Consider the following 21,603-nt stretch of genomic DNA (forward strand, 5'->3'; position numbering starts at 1 on the left):
GCCCGCGCACGCGCACACTGACGTGTAGTGAGGGCCCGCGCACGCGCACACTGACGTGTAGTGAGGGCCCGCGCACGCGCACACTGACGTGTAGTGAGGGCCCGCGCACGCGCACACTGACGTGTAGTGAGGGCCCGCGCACGCGCACACTGACGTGTAGTGAGGGGCCGCGCACGCGCACACTGACGTGTAGTGAGGGGCCGCGCACGCGCACACTGACGTCTTGTGAGGGGCCGCGCACGCGCACACTGACGTCTTGTGAGGGGCCGCGCACGCGCACACTGACGTCTTGTGAGGGGCCGCGCACGCGCACACTGACGTCTTGTGAGGGGCCGCGCACGCGCACACTGACGTCTTGTGAGGGCCCGCGCACGCGCACACTGACGTCTTGTGAGGGCCCGCGCACGCGCACACTGACGTCTTGTGAGGGCCCGCGCACGCGCACACTGACGTGTAGTGAGGGCCCGCGCACGCGCACACTGACGTGTAGTGAGGGCCCGCGCACGCGCACACTGACGTGTAGTGAGGGGCCGCGCACGCGCACACTGACGTGTAGTGAGGGGCCGCGCACGCGCACACTGACGTGTAGTGAGGGGCCGCGCACGCGCACACTGACGTGTAGTGAGGGGCCGCGCACGCGCACACTGACGTGTAGTGAGGGGCCGCGCACGCGCACACTGACGTGTAGTGAGGGGCCGCGCACGCGCACACTGACGTGTAGTGAGGGGCCGCGCATGCGCACACTGACGTGTAGTGAGGGGCCGCGCACACACACTGACGTGTAGTGAGGGGCCGCACACACACACTGACGTGTAGTGAGGGGCCGCACACACACACTGACGTGTAGTGAGGGGCCGCACACACACACTGACGTGTAGTGAGGGGCCGCACACGCACTGACGTGTAGCGAAGGGCCGCGCACACACACTGACGTGTAGTGAGGGGCCGCGCACGCGCACACTGACGTGTAGTGAGGGGCCGCGCATGCGCACACTGACGTGTAGTGAGGGGCCGCGCACACACACTGACGTGTAGTGAGGGGCCGCACACACACACTGACGTGTAGTGAGGGGCCGCACACACACACTGACGTGTAGTGAGGGGCCGCACACACACACTGACGTGTAGTGAGGGGCCGCACACGCACTGACGTGTAGCGAAGGGCCGCGCACACACACTGACGTGTAGTGAGGGGCAGCGCACACACACTGACGTGTAGTGAGGGGCCGCGCACACGCACTAACGTAGCCCGCCATGTTTCCCAGATTCCTGATACATCCCGCGCCGTACGGAGGCAGAGCTGCCATTGAGGAGTTGGAGAAGGTTGGGGAACAATCTGCGTATGAGAAGGTAAAGGCTCAGAGCAAGTAACCATACAAGTAACACCGCCATACGCCAGCCGCCTCACATTATACCACCATACAGTGCCCCTATACTACCGCCATACGCCAGCCGCCTCACATTATACCACCATACAGTGCCCGTATACTACCGCCATACACCAGCCGCCTCACATTGTACCACCATACAGTGCCCGTATACTACCGCCATACGCCAGCCGCCTCACATTATACCACCATACAGTGCCCGTATACTACCGTCATACGCCAGCAGCCTCACATTGTACCACCATACAGTGCCCGTATACTACCGCCATACGCCAGCCGCCTCACATTATACCACCATACAGTGCCCGTATACTACCGCCATACACCAGCCGCCTCACATTATACCACCATACAGTGCCCGTATACTACCGCCATACACCAGCCGCCTCACATTATACCACCATACAGTGCCCCTATACTACCGCCATACACCAGCCGCCTCACATTATACCACCATACAGTGCCCCTATACTACCGCCATACACCAGCCGCCTCACATTATACCACCATACAGTGCCCCTATACTACCGCCATACGCCAGCCGCCTCACATTATACCACCATACAGTGCCCCTATACTACTGCCATATGCCAGCCGCCTCACATTATACCACCATACAGTGCCCCTATACTACTGCCATACGCCAGCCGCCTCACATTATACCACCATACCATGCCCGTATACTACCGCCATACACCAGCCGCCTCACATTGTACCAACACGCAGTGCCCCTATACTACCACCATACGCCAGCCGCCTCACATTATACCACCATACAGTGCCCGTATACTACCGCCATACACCAGCCGCCTCACATTATACCACCATACAGTGCCCCTATACTACCGCCATACACCAGCCGCCTCACATTATACCACCATACAGTGCCCCTATACTACCGCAATACACCAGCCGCCTCACATTATACCACCATACAGTGCCCCTATACTACTGCCATATGCCAGCCGCCTCACATTATATCACCATACAGTGCCCCTATACAACCGCCATACACCAGCCGCCTCACATTATACCACCATACAGTGCCCGTATACAACCGCCATACACCAGCCGCCTCAGATTATACCACCATACAGTGCCCGTATACTACTGCCATACGCCAGCCGCCTCACATTATATCACCATACTGTGCCCCTATACTACCGCCATACGCCAGCCGCCTCACATTGTACCACCATACAGTGCCCCTATACTACCGCCATACGCCAGCCGCCTCACATTATACCACCATACAGTGCCCCTATAATACCGCCATAAGCCAGCCGCCTCACATTATACCACCATACAGTGCCCGTATACTAGCGCCATACGCCAGCCGCCTCACATTATACCACCATACAGTGCCCGTATACTAGCGCCATACGCCAGCCGCCTCACATTATACCACCATACAGTGCCCCTATACTACCGCCATACGCCTCACATTGTACCACCATACAGTGCCCCTATACTACAGCCATACGCCAGCCGCCTCACATTGTACCACCATACAGTGCCCGTATACTACCGCCATACACCAGCCGCCTCACATTATACCACCATACAGTGCCCGTATACTACCGCCATACACCAGCCGCCTCACATTGTACCACCATACAGTGCCCGTATACTACTGCCATACGCCAGCCGCCTCACATTGTACCACCATACAGTGCCCGTATACTACCGCCATACAGCTGCATACATAATGTAATTTAGTGCATTAGAAGGCATGCAGCTAACAAGTGCAATATGTGGCAGTGAGAAGCCTCCGGCTGTCAGGCCGTTGGGGGTGTGCCTTTCAGCAGACATGGGTAGTGTGCCTTCTCCATCTGCTACCGCCATCATCTGCATCACCATCTCAGCACAGTTAGCCATTATATTCGGCTGTGCTACATCCGTACATGTGCTAATCCTGATGCGTTACTTTACTCAGCCATCACTCAACACAAAAGATGCAACTCAATGACAAATTCAGCTCTGCTACATATGTAATTGTCTAACATGTGATTTAAGCAAAGCCTATATGCTGTAAAGAATGTAGCAGAGTTGACTGAACCGGCTCTAGTGTGAAGAGCGCAAACCCAGCTGTCAGGAAAACTAGAAATGGCTCAATCATAAAACAACGAACTCAGCTCTGCTACTTCCTCATATATAGCTGTTTTCCATAGGGGCGGGGAGGGCCCTGGAGCATCCAGCTGGTCTAAGCGCAGATGTCCTGATGAGGCTCCATCCCTGGAGATATTAGGCCGGTGTAGGGATCGGCGCCGGAGGCTCCTCCCCCGAGGACGTGGGACGTGTGGTGCACTGGGCCATAAGAAAGTGAAATTCATTTTAATTCGGTCTGCAGTAACAAATACATATATACGTGGGCAGAGCTGTAACATGAAGCTCCGGGCCCCAATGCAAAACCTGTAACCGGGCCCCCAACTATAATGCTTTATTCATAGTACTGGGCTCCCTATGTAAAGAGGAGAGGCCTTATGGGCCCCCAAGGCTCTGGGGCCCGGGTGCAACCGCATCCCCTATAGTAACGCCAGTGTACGTGTGTCTCAAAGCTGCTGCCAAACGGTCCTAGGGCCACTGAACCATGAAGTCATGTGACTGGTGGGCATGGATATCATCACTCCTTAGGGAGAGCCCCTAGAAGGTGTGTAAGGCCCTGCAAGCTGCTCTGGGAAATATGCAAATAAGGAAGGTGGGACAATTCCCAATCATTGTTCTATGAAGGGTCGGACATTGATTTGCAGGACTGCTGCCATCCAATAGGTGGCGCTGCAGAGGGATTGTTCCATCTTTCTTGGACATAACATGGACATACACAGCAATCATGGGGACCACCATACAATGCCGCAAACCGTTATATGGCGATGAACCAAAACTGCCATACTATGCCCAAATACTACCACCTAAAACACCCCAAACCATCATATACTCTGCGATAGCGTCATAATCACAAAAACTGTGTGATATCAGAAAGCCATCATACTGCGCCCAAACACATACAACCAGCATAGGCTTTATATAGAATACCACCATATAGTGCTCTAAACACTGCCATACTGTACCCCAAACATCATACTGCGCCCAAACACATACAACCAGCATATGCTTTATATAGAATACCACCATATAGTGCTCACAACACTACCATACTGTACCCCAAACCATCATACTGCGCCCAAACACATACAACCAGCATAGGCTTTATATAGAATACCACCATATAGTGCTCACAACACTACCATACTGTACCCCAAACATCATACTGCGCCCAAACACATACAACCAGCATATGCTTTATATAGAATACCACCATATAGTGCTCACAACACTACCATACTGTACCCCAAACATCATACTGCGCCCAAACACATACAACCAGCATAGGCTTTATATAGAATACCACCATATAGTGCTCACAACACTACCATACTGTACCCCAAACATCATACTGCGCCCAAACACATACAACCCGCATAGGCTTTATATAGAATACCACCATATAGTGCTCACAACACTACCATACTGTACCCCAAACATCATACTGCGCCCAAACACATACAACCAGCATCGGCTTTATATAGAATACCACCATATAGTGCTCACAACACTACCATACTGTACCCCAAACCATCATACTGCGCCCAAACACATACAACCAGCATCGGCTTTATATAGAATACCACCATATAGTGCTCACAACACTACCATACTGTACCCCAAACCATCATACTGCGCCCAAACACATACAACCAGCATAGGCTTTATATAGAATACCACCATATAGTGCTCACAACACTACCATACTGTACCCCAAACCATCATACTGCGCCCAAATACATAGAACCAGCATAGGCTTTATATAGAATACCACCATATAGTGCTCACAACACTACCATACTGTACCCCAAACATCATACGCTCGTCACATAATACCTCCATACGGTGTCCGAAAAACCTTATACAGGGATAAAACAAAGCCGCCATACTGTGCCCAAATAATACTTCCGTAACTCATCTAAGATCCATTTTCTGCTTTATATATAATGCCGCCATATAGAACCCAAATGATGTTATCATACGGTGCGCAACTAAGGCTAACACCACGAAAACGGGTCACAACGATAAAATAAAACCGCCATACTGTGCCCAAATAATACCCCACAAAACACCTAAAACCCATATGCTTTACAGAGGATACCACCATATGGTGCCCAGATATCACCACTGCACGGCGCCCAAGAAACCTCATAGAATGATAAAACAAAACTACCAAACTGTGCCCAAATACAACCACCATAAAACATCCTACGCTCTTCATGTAATACCACCATATAGTGCTCAACTTATACCACCATACTGACTGGTGCGCTCTCCCCCAGTGCCCCATCCCCTATGGTGGATAGACCCACGGCCCTACCCATTGGCATAGGGGGCACAGGCTGCTGCCATGTAGGAGTTCCTGTCACATGCAAGTCATTAGGATGGGCCGGCACATGGCGCAGGGCGCTGCAGCTCGGTGCCGTCCTACAGCTGGCACAGAGGAGAGGAAAATATGTGATGTGTGCCATAAATGTGGGCGCGGGCACAGATGATGTAAACCGCACCTACAGAACACAGCGAGGACTGCCCCACACCCCAAATGTCCCCTATTACCCCGGGGCAGTGCGGCTAGGGGCAGGGGTACAGTATACGGTGAAGGGCTATGTTCAGGGCATATGATTAGGGGTATACAGGGGGATTATGGGTATATAGTATTAGGATCATACAGGGGGATTATGGGTATATAGTGTTATATAATATTAGGGTCATACAGGGGGATTATGGGTAGGGTATATAGTTGGATTAGGGTATATAGTATTAGGGTCATACAGGGGGATTATGGGTCGGCAGCGGGTTATAGTCGGGGCAGAGGATTTGGGGTCGGGTATATAGTCGGATTATGGGTATATAGTATTCGGGGCATACAGGGGGATTATGGGTATATAGTATTCGGGGCATACAGGGGGATTATGGGTAGGGTATATAGTGGGATTAGGGTATATAGTATTAGGATCATACAGGGGGATTATGGGTCGCAGTGGGTTATAGTCAGGGCAGAGGATTTGGGGTCGGGTATATAGTCGGATTATGGGTATATAGTATTAGGGGCATACAGGGGGATTATGGGTATATAGTATTTGGGGCATACAGGGGGATTATGGGTATATAGTATTCGGGGCATACAGGGGGATTATGGGTCGGCAGCGGGTTATAGTCGGGGCAGAGGATTAGGGATCAGTGTATATCGTAGCGGGCCGACATGGTTCTAAACGCGGCGCAGATGGTGACCCTCATTTTCGGTTTCTGCGCCCACAGATAACACATCCACCTGCAGAGACAACAGACGACTCCTCGGAGACCCCCATAATGATGAGGACCGCCGACAGTCCACAAACAGAAGATGGCTGCCAAACGCACGGAAACCTACGGCCCAAACGCTGGCGGTGGACGGCCGGGTGCCCGGACTGGGCTGCAGAGCACAGGTACGCCCCCCGCCCAGGTCACCCCCGGCCGCCACCACTCAGCGAGTCACTGGTGTAGATACCAGATTTGGCGCAGGCGGCGGAGGTTTGTGCCCCTTATTACGCTTGTCGCACTTCACTGCAGATTGTACTTATCGCATCACACCGCTCTGTGAATCCAGTCCTGATCATTCTCAAAACCTCTGCTTGCTGTCAGTTAAGAATGACACTTATTTGCATTGGGAGGTGAAAACTGGTTGAGATCTGGTCCCGCTCGCTACGTGGATTAGAGGGAGGGTCGCCCCCTTCAGTGCACAGGCTGATGTCGGTATTACGTTGCCGGTAAATCATTTCAGACCTGCGCTCCGCCGGGTGCCAGCCCTCCATTTCACTGGCAAGTTCCCAGCAGCAGTCCTCACAGTCACAGGATGCTGCAGCCGGAGGTCGCTGTGCTCTACACTACCAGACGTCTCCCCGGAGTGCAGTATGTACAGCCGACTGGAGGGAATCGTCTGGTAGTGTAAAGCACAGCGACCTCCGGCTGCAGCATACTAGGCGTGATCGTCAGGACTTCCTACTGCTGCCAGTGGAGCTGTATATTTAGTGCGACACTAAAACAAAGGGGGGCCGTAGAGCGGGGCACTAAAACCAAGAGGGGGCCACAGAGCGGGGCACTAAATTTAAGAGAGGGGCCGTAGAGCGGGGCACTAAAACTAAGAGGGGGCCATAGAGCAGGGCACTAAAACTAAGAGGGGGCCGTAGAGCAGGGCACTAAAACTAAGAGGGGGCCGTAGAGCAGGGCACTAAAACTAAGAGGGGGCCATAGAGCAGGGCACTAAAACTAAGAGGGGGCCGTAGAGTGGGGCACTAAAACTAAGAGGGGGCCATAGAGCGGGGCACTAAAACTAAGAGGGGGCCGTAGAGCGGGGCACTAAAACTAAGAGGGGGCCGTAGAGCGGGACACTAAAACTAAGAGGGGGCCACAGAGCAAGGCACTAAAACTAAGAGAGAGCCACAGAGCGGGGCACTAAGAGAGGGGCCACAGAGCGGGGCACTAAAACTAAGAGAGGGGCCACAGAGCGGGGCACTAAAACTAAGAGAGGGGCCACAGAGCACGGCACTAAAACTAAGAGGGGGCCGTAGAGCAGGGCACTAAAACTAAGAGGGGGCCGTAGAGCAGGGCACTAAAACTAAGAGGGGGCCGTAGAGCAGGGCACTAAAACTAAGAGGGGGCCGTAGAGCAGGGCACTAAAACTAAGAGGGGGCCGTAGAGCAGGGCACTAAAACTAAGAGGGGGCCGTAGAGCAGGGCACTAAAACTAAGAGGGGGCCGTAGAGCAGGGCACTAAAACCAAGAGGGGGCCGTAGAGCAGGGCACTAAAACTAAGAGGGGGCCGTAGAGCAGGGCACTAAAACTAAGAGGGGGCCACAGAGCAGGGCACTAAAACTAAGAGGGGGCCACAGAGCAGGGCACTAAAACCAAGAGGGGGCCACAGAGCAGGGCACTAAAACAAAGAGGGGGCCACAGAGCAGGGCACTAAAACCAAGAGGGGGCCACAGAGCAGGGCACTAAAACCAAGAGGGGGCCACGGAGCAGGGCACTAAAATTAAGAGGGGGCCACAGAGCGGGGCACTAAAACTAAGAGTGGGCTGTAGAGCGGGACACTAAAACTGAGAGGGGGCCACAGAGCAGGGCACTAAAATTAAGAGGGGGCCATAGAGCGGGGCACTAAAACTAAGAGGGCGCCACGGAGCAGGGCACTAAAATTAAGAGGGGGCCACAGAGCGGGGCACTAAAACTAAGAGTGGGCTGTAGAGCGGGACACTAAAACTGAGAGGGGGCCACAGAGCAGGGCACTAAATCTAAGAGGGGGCCGTAGAGCAGGGCACTAAAACTAAGAGGGGGCCACAGAGCAAGGCACTAAAACTAAGAGGGGGCCACAGAGCAGGGCACTAAAACCAAGAGGTGGCCACAGAGCAGGGCACTAAAATCAAGAGGGGGCCATAGAGCAGGGCACTAAAACTAAGAGGGGGCCACAGAGCGGGGCACTAAAACCAAGAGGTGGCCACAGAGCAGGGCACTAAAACCAAGAGGGGGCCATAGAGCGGGGCACTAAAACTAAGAGGGGGCCACAGAGCGGGGCACTAAAACTAAGAGGGGGCCATAGAGTGGGGCACTAAAGCTAAGAGGTCGCCATGGAGCGGGGCACTAAAACTAAGGAAGGGGGGGCGTAGAGCAGGGCACTAAAACTAAGAGGGGGCCATAGAGCGGGGCACTAAAACTAAGGGGGGGGGGGGCGTAGAGCTGGGCACTAAAACTAAGGGGGGGTCGTAGAGCGGGGCACTAAAACTAAGAGGGGGCCACAGAGCAGGGCACTAAAACTAAGAGGGGGCCACAGAGCAGGGCACTAAAACCAAGAGGGGGCCACAGAGCAGGGCACTAAAACAAAGAGGGGGCCACAGAGCAGGGCACTAAAAGCAAGAGGGGGCCACAGAGCAGGGCACTAAAACCAAGAGGGGGCCACGGAGCAGGGCACTAAAATTAAGAGGGGGCCATAGAGCGGGGCACTAAAACTAAGAGGGCGCCACGGAGCAGGGCACTAAAATTAAGAGGGGGCCACAGAGCGGGGCACTAAAACTAAGAGTGGGCCGTAGAGCGGGACACTAAAACTGAGAGGGGGCCACAGAGCAGGGCACTAAATCTAAGAGGGGGCCGTAGAGCAGGGCACTAAAACTAAGAGGGGGCCACAGAGCAAGGCACTAAAACTAAGAGGGGGCCACAGAGCAGGGCACTAAAACCAAGAGGTGGCCACAGAGCAGGGCACTAAAACCAAGAGGGGGCCATAGAGCAGGGCACTAAAACTAAGAGGGGGCCACAGAGCGGGGCACTAAAACCAAGAGGTGGCCACAGAGCAGGGCACTAAAACCAAGAGGGGGCCATAGAGCGGGGCACTAAAACTAAGAGGGGGCCACAGAGCGGGGCACTAAAACTAAGAGGGGGCCATAGAGTGGGGCACTAAAGCTAAGAGGTCGCCATGGAGCGGGGCACTAAAACTAAGGAAGGGGGGGCGTAGAGCAGGGCACTAAAACTAAGAGGGGGCCATAGAGCGGGGCACTAAAACTAAGGGGGGGGGGGGGGGCGTAGAGCTGGGCACTAAAACTAAGGGGGGGTCGTAGAGCGGGGCACTAAAACTAAGGGGGGGTCGTAGAGCGGGGCACTAAAACTAAGAGGGGGCCGTAGAGCGGGGCACTAAAACTAAGAGGGGGCCGTAGAGCAGGGCACTAAAACTAAGAGGGGGCCACAGAGCAGGGCACTAAAGCTAAGGGCCCATTTACCCTGGATGATTATAGCAAAAAAAAAAAAAAGGCTAATTGGCGATCGTTTTAGCGATAATCGGTGCGTGTAAACGGGCGCCCATCGTCTGCTTGTCGGCTGATCGTTAAATTCAGTCCAACATAAAAATCACTCACTTCTATCGGTCGTTCTCCACGGGGAGCGCTGGGCGCTGACAGCATTGATCCCCGTGGAGAACAAAGGCTCTGAGCGCAGATAGGACCCTCTGGCTAGTAACTGCGGGCAGGGAAGGCTTCATTTACACACCGGATTGGTACTTACTACTTTATGGAAAGTGATCGCTCAAAGCCGTCACTGTCGTGGGAGCGATCTTTGAGCGATTATCTGCTCATGTAAATGGGCCTCAAGAGGGGACCACAGAGCAGGGCCCCTAAAACAAAGAGAGGGCCACAGAGCAGGGCCCCTAAAACTAAGAGGGGGCCACAGAGCAGGGCCCCTAAAACTAAGAGGGGACCACAGAGCAGGGCCCCTAAAACTAAGAGGGGGCCACAGAGCAGGGAACTACATCTCAGTGGGGCCAATGAGGCCAATGTCAGAGGAGACGTCACCTGTGGTCACTGGAGGTAACTGCACTGCAATCACTATCACTGTATAGAGTGGGTATCTGACTATTATATGGTGACTACACTATAGAGAGGTTTATAATTTTTTTTGGGTGGTAAGGTCCAATTCTGTGTTTTGCTCCGGGGCCATGGGTGCTGTGTACACCCCTGACTATAGCAGGTAATGAGTGGCCCCTGAAGCAGCCGAGTCTATTTAGGAAGGAGTCAGCAGCTAGTGGCCCCGTATTGGCGGCTGCTGTCTTAGTACAAGGGGCCGTAGAGGACGGCGCTCTAATAGGACTGTGTTAAGCCCTGCCCCATGTTGTATTAAGCCCCGCCCTGTGTTGTATTAAGCCCCGCCCCGCTATACCCTAGACCGTATGTTTTGGTAGTAACGCTGGCTGTCCGAGGATCAGACTCCGCTGGGTTTTCAGCCTCTGAATTTCAGCAATGACAGCAAGCAGAGATCTTGAAAATGCTGGAGAACTGAAACACATAGGGGCAGATTTATGAAGGTGGCCATGGCAACCAATCACAGCGCAGCTTTCAGTCTTCAAGAGCAGGATATGAAATGAAAGCCGCACTGTGATTGGTCTCTAAGGGCAACAAAGGAGCCACCCTGATTGGACTCCCGCCCATGGCTCCCCAGGCTGGTTGCTAAGGTCACGCTGCCTGACAACCTTATTCAGAAGGCTGTAGTTGCTATGCAGTGCCTCCATAGCAACTGTGCAGACAGCTGTACAGATCAAAGGAATAGCACAAATAAATGTGCCCCCGGCTCCCACCACCCTATAACAGGCCGGCCATCCCCTTCCATCGGAGGGAGGAGAAAATGGCGACTGCTTCCCTCTCAGCGTTGTGCGGCGGTCGTAGCACTGGCTCCTCCTCCTCACGGGCCAGCGGTGACACAGCAGCGCAGCGAACGATGACCATGTCAGGCCGTGTGAATGCAGCCCGAGCGCTCGCACAGGCGCACGCGGCCCCCGTATTATGCACAGACTTTTCACGTACGTAATACATAGTACTGAGGTGACCAGATGTCCCCCGTGTACCGCGCTGCCCTGAGTCCCAAGCGGGACAGACATTGTTTGTCCTACCTTGGGACATCTGGTCATCATGAAGATGATTACCAGCCGCGGCTGCCCGCTGGTAGTCACTCACTGGCACTGCTGTGGGATGCACACACTGACGGCAGTGTGTGCACCCAGGATCATCCTCCCCTGGCCTCTCCTCATTGATACTGCAGGAGCAGAAAAGAGGGGAGGTGTATTTCGGGCGCACACAGTGCCGACTGCAGCAATGCCGAGTGAAGGAACAGCGGCGCCCTGAAGACCAGGAGGTTGTAAGTATTTTGGTCTCAGGGAGTCACTATTACTACTGGGGCCACTGTGGGGGGTCACTATTACTACTAAGGCCACTGTGGGGGACACTTACTACTGGGGCCACTGTGGGGGACACTATTACTACTGGGGCCACTGTGGGGGACACTATTACTACTGAGGCCACTGTGGGGGACGCTATTACTACTGGGGCCACTGTGGGGGACCTATTACTACTGAGGCCACTGTGGGGGACACTATTACTACTGAGGCCACTGTGGGGGTCACTATTACTGCTGGGGCCACTGTGGGGGACACTATTACTACTGAGGCCACTGTGGGGGACACTATCACTACTAAGGCCACTGTGGGGGACACTATCACTACTAAGGCCACTGTGGGGGACACTATTACTACTGGAGCCACTGTGGGGGACACTATTACTACTGGAGCCACTGTGGGGGACACTATTACTACTGGAGCCACTGTGGGGGGGGTCACTATTACTACTAAGGCCACTGTGGGGGACACCTACTACTGGGGCCACTGTGGGGGGACACTATTACTACTGGGGCAACTGTAGGGGGACACTATTACTACTGGGGCCAGTGTAGGGGGCCACTATTACTGCTGGGGCCACGTACTACTGGGGCCACTGTGGGTGTCACTATTACTACTGAGAGCACTGTAGGGGGTGACTTACTATTGAGACCACTGTGGGGGTAACTTACTACTGAGGCCACTGTGGGGGGGAGGGTCACTATTACTACTGATGCCACTGTGGGGTAACATACTATTGGGGCCACTGTGGGGTGTCATTATTACTACTGAGACCACTGTGGGGGTCACTATTACTACTGAGGCCACTGTGGGGGTCACTATTACTACGGAGGCCACTGTGTGTGTGGGGGGGGGGGGTCACTATAGGCGTAACTTACTACTGGGGCCACTGTAGAGGGCATTGTAGGCCCAGTGTCCACGGGCGTTTTTTTTAGCAGGTGTTCCGCGACTTTCATTCTTTCGTGCGCACCGGCGAGGGGACACTGTATCAGTATGCGCATGAAAAAAACGCGCCATGCTCTATTTTACCGTGTAATCCGCGTACGGCCCCCATTGACCTCCATGGATGCGTGTGAAACGCCTGTTGCCTAGCAAGATGCTAATTAATGGCTGTATTTGCTTGTTTCCCAGCTGGCGTTTTTTTCATGCACGGTTACACATGCAGCCAAACGCGCTCGGGAGCAGGGAAACACGCTAGGAATACGCAGACTTTGATACGCAGCGTCTTAGGCGTACGCCCGTGGACATGAGCCCTGCCACCCGGCCAACCCTGTAGTTAATGGCGGAGCGGCTCCTTTAAGGTGAGTGAGTGCTGTGCTGGTGTGGAAGGGGTTAAGCTCCCTTCTGCGTCACCAAGTTGTTCTAACCTCCTCCCCCACCGCACTTAAACTTTTTTTCCGGAAACTTCTCTGGCCAGATGCGATGCAGGCCTGGCCCCCGGCCCAGCTGGACTCATTCACTGCCAGGGAGAATTCCTGGAGTGGCTGATTACCAGGGACTTGGGGGCAGGGAGCGGATCCAAGCGCAGCAACTCCCATCCTCTCCCCCGGTGATCGCCGCAGGGCCGCTTCACGTTTGCTGGGAAGCTTTGGGCTTGTCACCGCTCCCTGAGCAGCAGAACCTCCTCAGACCTCATTCTTCTGCAGCCTCTATTGTTCCAGTGTGTACAGTATGAGGTTCATGTACTACTACCCCCACCGTGTACTACCACCCCCACCATGTACTACCGCCCCCACCGTGTACTACCGCCACCACCGTGTACTACCGCCCCCACCGTGTACTACCGCCCCCACCGTGTACTACCGCCCCCACCGTGTACTACTGCCCCCACCGTGTACTACCGCCCCCACCGTGTACTACCAACCCCTACCATATACTATGACCCCCACCATATACTACCACCCCTACTGTTTACTAGCGCCCCCACCGTGTACTACTGCCCCCCACCGTGTACTACCACTCCCACCATATACTACTACCCCCACCGTGTACTACTACCCCTACCATGTACTACCGCCCCCACCATGTACTACTGCCCCCCACCGTGTACTACCGCCCCCACCATGTACTACCGCCCCCACCGTGTACTACTGCCCCCCACCGTGTACTACCACTCCCACCATATACTACTACCCCCACCGTGTACTACCACCCCCACCATATACTAGCTGGGAGTTCTGCAGTAGCTGGCAATATGGCTGCCTTGGGGTGCGAGATCGGTCCGATATATATGCGTGTGATACAAGAAAACTGCACATAATCGTCTCGCTGTCTGTTATTCCGTATGGAAACAAAGACGCATGGCGGCAGACCCCCCATGAAACGCACGTTTACCTGCGACCGCGAGGCGTCGTTTTGTTTGTTTTGCTCCCATAGGAAAGAATCAGCAACAGAATCACCAAAACTGCGCCAGTAAAAACACAAAACCGCCGGATCGTTTCCCGACCGACCTCTGCTGACCTCGCAGCGCACAGAGATCCCTCCTGAGAACCGTAACGGGCCGCTCGCACCGCGCAAATGTGATGGGCGTGATTTATGTAGAACCAAACCATTGATTTCACTAGCGAGAGTCTCGCCCGCTAACAGCGCTGGCGGCAGCAGCTAGGACCCGCCCCGGCGACCGCCACGTGGGATCGGTGAACGCCATCCTCCCCCTGCTTCTGCGCTCTGGCGTGGAGTTTGAATGGTCCAAGGAGGAAACAAAAACCTTGTTCATGCGTGACAACGCGCCGGCGAGAGTATCAGCACGGGCGACCGCGGGTTACTGCCCCGATACGGAATGAGTAGAACCCGATGATTTCAGCGGCTGTTTTCACAAATGTGTATTTTTCACGCAGATTTCAGTCGCAGCGTCTCCAGTCGTCGTCTGTAGTACGGACTGATGTGACGCATGGGACGGCGCAAAAGTCATGAAACGCGTAACGGCCGTCGTACAGAGAGCGAAGACCACAAGCCAAGAGTCCGACCAACATGGCGGGGCGGGTAACCTCTTAGTGACCAGCCTATTAGCTGCTATACGGACCAAGAGACATAACTCACTGAAAGCCCTATGAGATGTTACTGGCTGCACTCTGGGGGACATATAATGTGTTGGAGATGTTACTGGCTGCACTCTGGGGGACATATAATGTGTTAGAGATGTTACTGGCCGCACTCTGGGGGACATATAATGTGTTGGAGATGTTACTGGCTGCACTCTGGGGGACATATAATGTGTTGGAGATGTTACTGGCTGCACTCTGGGGGACATATAATGTGTTAGAGATATTACTGGCCGCACTTGTGGGGACATATAATGTGTTGGAGATGTTACTGGCTGCACTCTGGGGGACATATAATGTGTTGGAGATGTTACTGGCTGCACTCTGGGGGACATATAATGTGTTGGGGATGTTACTGGCCGCACTCTGGAGGACATATAATGTGTTGGGGATGTTACTGGCTGCACTCTGGGGGACATATAATGTGTTGGAGATGTTACTGGCCGCACTCTGGGGGACATATAATGTGTTGGAGAGGTTACTGGCCGCACTCAGGGGGGCATATAATGTGTTGGAGATGTTACTGGCCGAGCTCTGGGGGACATATAATGTGTTGGAGATGTTACTGGCCGAACTCTGGGGGACATATAATGTGTTGGAGATGTTACTGGCTGCACTCTGGGGGACATATAATGTGTTGGAGATGTTACTGGCTGCACTCTGGGGGACATATAATGTGTTAGAGATGTTACTGGCCGCACTCTGGGGGACATATAATGTGTTGGAGATGTTACTGGCTGCACTCTGGGGGACATATAATGTGTTGGAGATGTTACTGGCTGCACTCTGGGGGACATATAATGTGTTAGAGATATTACTGGCCGCACTTGTGGGGACATATAATGTGTTGGAGATGTTACTGGCTGCACTCTGGGGGACATATAATGTGTTGGAGATGTTACTGGCTGCACTCTGGGGGACATATAATGTGTTGGGGATGTTACTGGCCGCACTCTGGAGGACATATAATGTGTTGGGGATGTTACTGGCTGCACTCTGGGGGACATATAATGTGTTGGAGATGTTACTGGCCGCACTCTGGGGGACATATAATGTGTTGGAGAGGTTACTGGCCGCACTCAGGGGGGCATATAATGTGTTGGAGATGTTACTGGCCGAGCTCTGGGGGACATATAATGTGTTGGAGATGTTACTGGCCGAACTCTGGGGGACATATAATGTGTTGGAGATGTTACTGGCCGAACTCTGGGGGACATATAATATGTTGGTGATGTTACTGCCCGCACTCTGGGGGACATATAATGTGTTGGAGATGTTACTGGCTGCACTCTGGAGGACATATAATGTGTTGGAGATGTTACTGGCTGCACTCTGGGGGACATATAATGTGTTGGAGATGTTACTGGCCGCACTCTGGGGGACATAGAATGTGTTGGAGATGTTACTGGCCGCACTCTGGGGGACATATAATGTGTTGGAGATGTTACTGGCCGCACTCTGGGGGACATATAATGTGTTGGAGATGTTACTGGCCGAACTCTGGGGGACATATAATATGTTGGAGATGTTACTGGCCGCACTCTGGGGGACATATAATGTGTTGGAGATGTTACTGGCTGCACTCTGGTGGACATATAATGTGTTGGAGATGTTACTGGCTGCACTCTGGGGGACATATAATGTGTAATAGATGTTACTGGCCGCACTCTGGGGGACATATAATGTGTTGGAGATGTTACTGGCTGCACTCTGGTGGACATATAATGTGTTGGAGATGTTACTGGCTGCACTCTGGGGGACATATAATGTGTTGGAGATGTTACTCGCCGCACTCTGGGGGACATATAATGTGTTGGAGATGTTACTGGCTGCACTCTGGTGGACATATAATGTGTTGGAGATGTTACTGGCCGCACCCTGGGGGACATATAATGTGTTGGAGATGTTACTGGCCACACTCTGGGGACATATAATGTGTTGGAGATGTTACTGGCCGCACTCTGGGGGACGTATAATGTGTTGGAGATGTTACTGGCCGCACTCTGGGGGACATATAATGTGTTGGAGATGTTACTGGCTGCACTCTGGGGGACATATAATGTGTTGGAGATGTTACTGGCCGCACTCTGGGGGACATATAATGGGTTGGAGATGTTACTGGCTGCACTCTGGGGGACATATAATGTGTTGGAGATGTTACTGGCCGCACTCTGGGGGACATATAATGGGTTGGAGATGTTACTGGCTGCACTCTGGGGGACATATAATGTGTTGGAGATGTTACTGGCCGCACTCTGGGGGACATATAATGGGTTGGAGATGTTACTGGCTGCACTCTGGGGGACATATAATGTGTTGGAGATGTTACTGGCCGCACTCTGGGGGACATATAATGGGTTGGAGATGTTACTGGCTGCACTCTGGGGGACATATAATGTGTTGGAGATGTTACTGGCTGCACTCTGGGGGACATATAATGTGTTGGAGATGTTACTGGCTGCACTCTGGGGGACATATAATGTGTTGGAGATGTTACTGGCCGTACTCTGGGGGACATATAATGTGTTGGAGATGTTACTGGCTGCACTCTGGGGGACATATAATGTGTTGGAGATGTTACTAGCTGCACTCTGGGGGACATATAATGTGTTGGAGATGTTACTGGCTGCACTCTGGGGGACATATAATGTGTTGGAGATGTACCAACAATTGTGACGTTAGTTCTTGTATCATATTTACGGTTTTCTCTGCGAGATAAATGATAAAATATTTTCTGGGTTCTTGGTCCTGTTAGTTTAGTCCCTGGAGGTAGATGCACTCGTACGATTTCTCGGACAATACACTGCATTACTTCTGTATTGCATTCTACTCAGCCTATCAGAGTCTGCCGGAGGCGGGGCATAATAGGCTGCGTTAAATAGCAGACATGGAGGCCTTTGTCACCCTAAGGCTGCTGGCACCCTGCAGTCACATTATGGGGTGCTGATGGGTGACAAAGAGCCCCTCCCCCTGTCATCTGCTTACAGGCTGCAGTTGCTGTTGATTACGGCATGTAAGGGGTTAAACTGCCAGGATCGGAGGTTCCTCCCCTCTGGTGGTTGGAGCCGGCTGTCAGTGGTCAGACATGCCACCTGTATGTGCAGGTATGAAGCCCATTAGTGAGGGCAGTAGAAGGCGTATTGCAGTCATGAAGGGGTTAATCTGTTGGCGAGCGTTACCCTTGTCTGGCGCACAGTGGGTATTAGTGGCGCAGTCTGCAGACACCTAGCTGGCACCGCGCCCCCCGGGACCATAAGACAATATACGGCATTCATCATCCTTGTTTAACCCCGATGTAAACCCCGTCGGCCGTGTCTGCAAGGAATGAAGCAACAATCCTCTCCCATCCTGAGCCGCCTGCTTCACGAATAGAATGTCACTAAATAACAGTTCAGACTGACACACAGAGAGAGGAGGAGTGAGGGATCATGGGATGGGACTCTGCAGAGTGTGACATCGCGCCACCAACCTGCAGTTTTAATGCCGATGCGTCACAACGCTTCTGTGACATCGCGCCTGGTGCACGGGCGTCAGAGGATCGCAGGCGGTTCTGCTGATTTCACATCGCACGAGTTTTATCCGCATCGCATTACACAAAGCTAACGCGAGAACATCGCTCGTGCGAACAAGCCCTCTGACCTGCGATTTTCTCTGCGTGTTTGAGGCGGTTTGCAAGAAAGTTGCGCCAAATGAAAAATCGCATGTTTTTTTCATAGGAGGACCTACAATAACGCGGCGTGCTTGGCGAAAAAGTGCGATTTCCCAGCCTCAGGCCGTCGCGGGAGGCGGAATCACTCATGTGAAGATAAGCCCACGGCCGCAGATACGCTCGCTGCTACGGAGCATGGCGCATAAACGGGTGCAGGAATTCGAAGAAAGCATCGGGAATATAGTTGCTGCCCGATCCGCCGCGCACGCCGTATTAACGGGCGAAAGTCCCGCTGGGGAAGGCAAAAGCAGTGAAACCAATGGCTTCGTTTTATCCCGTAATGCGGCCATCATTCTCACGGGACTAAAACGCGCCCATCTGATGAAGCCCGGAGGTCATATCTCCACACGAGGTTCTCTGATCAGCAAGATCGGCCTGATCGATTCCGTCTTATTTCAAGATTTCCCCTAATCTGAACCTTCGGCTGTCCACAAGCCGCCCTCCACCGGGTGAACAGTTTTGGCCGTACAACCCCGTATCCTCGTGCTAATGCGGCGGGGGTGATAAACCTCTATGACTGCATTCCAACCATTCACGGCCGGACACACAGAACAACATGGCCGACGGCCTGACGCACAGAACAACATGGCCGACGGCCGGACACACAGAACAACATGGCCGACGGCCGGACACACAGAACAACATGGCCGACGGCCTGACACACAGAACAACATGGCCGACAGCCTGACACACAGAACAACATGGCCGACAGCCTGACACACAGAACAACATGGCCGACGGCCTGACACACAGAACAACATGGCCGACGGCCGGACACACAGAACAACATGGCCGACGGCCGGACACACAGAACAACATGGCCGACGGCCGGACACACAGAACAACATGGCCGACGGCCGGACACACAGAACAACATGGCCGACGGCCGGACACACAGAACAACATGGCCGACGGCCGGACACACAGAACAACATGGCCGACGGCCTGACACACAGAACAACATGGCCGACGGCCTGACACACAGAACAACATGGCCAACGGCCTGACACACAGAACAACATGGCCAACGGCCTGACACACAGAACAACATGGCCGACGGCCGGACACACAGAACAACATGGCCGACGGCTGACGTCTCTGGATCACAGTTGGCACCACTGAATTTTCCATAGCAAATTCCACTTCTAAAAACTGTGCCAGAAAGCCGCAGTTTGTGGCGCGGATTCCCATGCGGATTTAGTCCTGCTGCAGTCCGATGGGGTACATTGCATTTCCACTAGTTTCCAGATCAGGAAGTGACTTGTCATCCGCAGGAGGAGCCGCGCCAAAGGAAGCCGCAGTGCTCAGAGGCCGAATCCACGGCAAGTAATTCCGAAGCGAATGCGCCGTGCGAACGTATGCTTACAGCACAGAGCTGTACACCATGGAAAGCTGGGTGACAACTCACAGACTGCGGCTATGGTGGTCGGATCCTGTACCTACCTCAGCGCTCGCCAGACCCTCATGTCCGAAATAAGGACGAGCCGCTGCGGTTCCCTCGATCGTCCACTAGATCCCGTAGGCTTCCGGATCCCTGAGTAAAAAGAAATCAGAATGTGATCCATACCGAAGTGGCTGCATGTACATTTAAAGGGACAGTACACGCATAGTTCTGCTGCTGTGTGGTTGACTGCAGGCCATTGCTTTCTGTCATCAGCCATTTCAGGCTTTGGAGAGGTTGACTGCAGTGTCCTGTGGCCCCCGAGGCCCCTGCTTTATGTCCCATATATACAGAGACCCCCTACATCCATATATGTGACTGATCACAGCAGTGCGTCCCACTAGGCTGTATTTACACGGACGGGTTATGGCGGCACAGGAATAGGACGATTGTTCTCTCGCTGTAGGCGCTATATGTGGGGGTGATATCACCCATTATCTTCTATAAGAGCACTAAAAACATCGCCTCGCACTGACATGTAGACGCGGATTTCATGCGCAATTTTTTAAGTTTTCCTATTGAAACAAGATGCAATTTTCAGGTGCGTAAATATCGGACGTGCGAAGACGCGGCGCAAAACACATCGCATAGAAGCGGAAACCAACAACGGCAACAGCGCGCAAAATATATTCACTATCAGAGGTCTATATACCTGTAATCAGTACTCCAACTACATTAATAATGCAAGGCTCTTGGTATATAATGATCATATTACATCGGCCCATCCCCCAACGTCCCGGTGACTGCGCTCAGAGGGGTCCTAACGCTGATACCAGGCGGTAAATCTCAATCTGGGAAAGTTGGGTACCTACCTCTCAGAATGCTCCTCCCTTAGGACTAAGCCTACAGGTAACACCAGGGAGGGTAGGACACCATTCATATGGTCCAGTAGGAGGGACAGAAGGTAAACGGGCGGGGGGGGGGGGGGAGACCGGGGGGGGGGGGGGGCGGCCAGAACTTCACAATATTTGTACAAAAGGCCAGCAGTGCCCGATGGGAATATACAGGTGCCCGGTTAACCATGGTGCAACATACAGCAGAGACCAAAGCCTGGCATCTGCCCGCCCGACGCCCATTTACCTTCTGTCCCTCCTATTGCGCCCGTACGCCACGCGGTTTGCGTGTGAGTGCGGTGTTTCACATTGGCGCTATCGGAGGCCCTATATAGCAGCGCGTTCCAAGCAAGAAGGCATCGCGCTGGCATCGAGGATCGCGAGTTATTTCTAAACTCGTATTCCACTT

General features: G+C 53.4%; 1 protein-coding gene across 1 annotated transcript in view; it reads right to left on the reverse strand.

Moving 5' to 3' along the window:
* LOC136579926 (discoidin domain-containing receptor 2-like) overlaps nucleotides 1-21,603 on the reverse strand; it is a 112,970-nt gene that overhangs the window by 40,703 nt on the left and 50,664 nt on the right. Inside the window, exon 2 of the mRNA XM_066580021.1 lies at nucleotides 20,364-20,454. The gene's annotated coding sequence lies outside the window, so the exon portion shown is untranslated. The remainder of the gene's footprint in view (nucleotides 1-20,363; nucleotides 20,455-21,603) is intronic.

The sequence above is a fragment of the Eleutherodactylus coqui genome, chromosome 10 (genome assembly GCF_035609145.1).
Source record: "Eleutherodactylus coqui strain aEleCoq1 chromosome 10, aEleCoq1.hap1, whole genome shotgun sequence".
In the NCBI taxonomy this organism is placed as follows: Eukaryota; Metazoa; Chordata; class Amphibia; order Anura; family Eleutherodactylidae; genus Eleutherodactylus; species Eleutherodactylus coqui.